The following is a 2,440-nucleotide window of genomic DNA, read 5'->3' on the forward strand; positions in this document are numbered from 1 at the left end:
AGCCCCCCAGACTGGATTCTGCTCACTCAGATTTGGCTCCTCCTGCCTTGTTCCAGGCGACAAGTGGGAGGGCTCCGCTGTCCCAGCCCTCCCCACCCCCGCGCTTCTGTCCTGGCCACGGTGGGCCGGAAACATATGTGGAGTGATTCGTGTCTGCCTGGGGGGTCACTTCTAGCTGGCAGGGGAGCCCGTTCCCCAACCCCCCCAAGGTCCAGTGTCACAGGAACTGGTTTCTTAAGGGCAGACCTGAGCCCCTTTATCTTCTCCCAGCCCCACAGTCTTCCCTCCCCCCGCTATCCACTGCATCCTGGAGCATCACCCTTGTTTCCGTGAGCAGGTGACGGGGGGGACGCATGCAGGGGCGGGGGTTCCCGCTCCCCAGTGTGTGCCGGGCAGGGGCAGGTTAAGGAGCCAAGGCCAAAGCAATTAGCGCGGTGCACGTCCCGCACGAGCCCGAGAGCCACCGCGGCAGCCGGCACCGCTCAGGGCAATTTGTTCCGGTGCTAATTACAACACCAGGATAATGACGGTGTGGCCAGGCTTAATTTCTCTGATATTAAATAGGAAAGAAGCCATGAGACACCGGCCCAGATGGAAATTGGCCCAGGTCTGTCTCTGACACCAATTATCAGGAAAAAGGATTGGGTGGGAGAGAAGGTGTCAGGGTGGTGACCGAGGCAAGAGCCGAGGAAGGAGGCAGCTCCCACGGCCACCAGTCACCACCAGCTCCCCGGGGAAGCCAGCCTGGTGGTCCCTGGAAGTCCGCAGTGGCTGTCGGCCACGCCCCTTACAGCAGAGAGGTGCCAGGGGCTGGGGGGCAAGGGGAGCCTTGCTGAAAGGAAAGGGGCAGGGAGGAAGGAGGGCTTCTGGATAAAGGAGAGTTCATTCCAGCAGTGGCCCCACCGCCCCCACCCACTGCAGAGCGTGGCCGGCCGTGGTGGCCACAGGGGTCCCAAACTGATGCCACTCGCCCCAAGGCCACTTAGCACAGCAGGAACCTCTGCCCGCGCAGGCCTGGTTTTCCCCTGCGCCCAGACTGTAAGGTCCCTGAGGTGGGGGGTTGCTGCGCCCCTCTGTCTCTCCCAGCACAGAGCCTCAGCCAGACAGGGAGGGGCCGGCCTGCCCTGAAGGCCTCAGCTCTGCTCAGAGGGCCTGCCACCCCAGGACAGGGAGGGAGAGAGGGTGTCAGACCTGGGGGAGGAGGCCAGCACCCCTTCCAGAAGCGGAGGATCAGGGAGAGGAGGGGGACCGGAACTGACACAGCACTTAAAAGTTCCCTAGTGACCTGATTTTCAGGGGAGGGAGCGACCCTGCCCCCTCTCTGTTGCTACTAAATGTTTTATTAGGGTGTGAGCAGGGAGACAAGTGAGGAACCAGAGCCTTTCCCGGGAGTGGAGGGGACTGAAGCCCCAAGTGCATAAGGGCATTGTCATGACCCGTGTGCACCCCACGAAGCCATCTGCCCAGCTGGGTCAGGGCCTTTGGGGGATCTGTCCTGGGACTTGAGAAGCCACCACCACTGGCTGGCACACGTACTCCTCCATCACATCATCTGTACGTCGGGGCCTCCATGTGTCACAGCTGGCAGGGCCCTTAGGCTCCACAGAACTCAGCTGCTGCATTTCCTAGATAGACGCTGAAGCCCAGAGGGGACAGGGCCAGACCCAGGGTCACCCAGCCAGTCAGCGATGGCACCCTTGCCTCTGCCTCCCAGGGCCCGAGCGTGCTTGTCACTGCAGCCACCTTGGCCCTGAGCCTTGCTGGGGGCGGGAGGGGGTGTGGCCAGTCCTGCCGCTGGGCTGCTCCACGGGTGAGCCAGACCCCAGGGGCCTCACCCTCCGTCCTGCGGCCACGGCCTCTCCTGCTTGGGATTTTCTGGTGCTCAGGCTCAGGGCCTCCCTGCTGCCCTCTGCATCCCTGTCCCGGGCCCCCACATTCCATCCTGTGGGACCCTTCTCCCAATAAGCCCAAAGAGAACAGTCCCCCATTTCAGGCCAGACTTTCCAGCAGCTTCTGTATGGCTCATTTGGAAACTATTTCTGCTTCTAATGAGTGTTTTTCTTTGTGCCCTTGTCCTCTAAAACGCTTAATGAATGTTTTCTGTGCTCGAGCGAAACGGGGGGTGTGTCCCTGTGTGTCTGCCACCGCCATGCGGGGGGGGGGCTGTTAGGCTGCTGGGGCGGAGACAGCCAGGAGCTCCTTCCCGACCCACAGAGGCCCGTGGGCTCGCAAGTACTGCTGAGCAGACACGGGGACCCCGCGGCTTTGGGGGTTCTCGGGGCTGGGGGCTCCTGACGGCTGGAAGATGGCAGGTGTTTGGGCTCCACAGAGGAGCCAGGTTCTAGCCCTTCCCTGGCAACCCTGAGCATCGGAAGCTGTGACCATACAGCCAGGCACCACGGGCAGTGAGTCCTGGCCAGACGGTGCCCCGGACCCTCAC

The 2,440-nt window shown here is 62.4% G+C and overlaps 1 protein-coding gene across 6 annotated transcripts in view; it reads left to right on the plus strand.

Moving 5' to 3' along the window:
• The window catches only part of CAMTA1 (calmodulin binding transcription activator 1), an 828,802-nt gene that overhangs the window by 583,072 nt on the left and 243,290 nt on the right, over window positions 1-2,440 (plus strand). The window lies entirely within an intron of this gene.

This window comes from Herpailurus yagouaroundi, unplaced genomic scaffold (assembly GCF_014898765.1).
Source record: "Herpailurus yagouaroundi ecotype Mexico unplaced genomic scaffold, PumYag 77, whole genome shotgun sequence".
Taxonomy (NCBI): domain Eukaryota; kingdom Metazoa; phylum Chordata; class Mammalia; order Carnivora; family Felidae; genus Herpailurus; species Herpailurus yagouaroundi.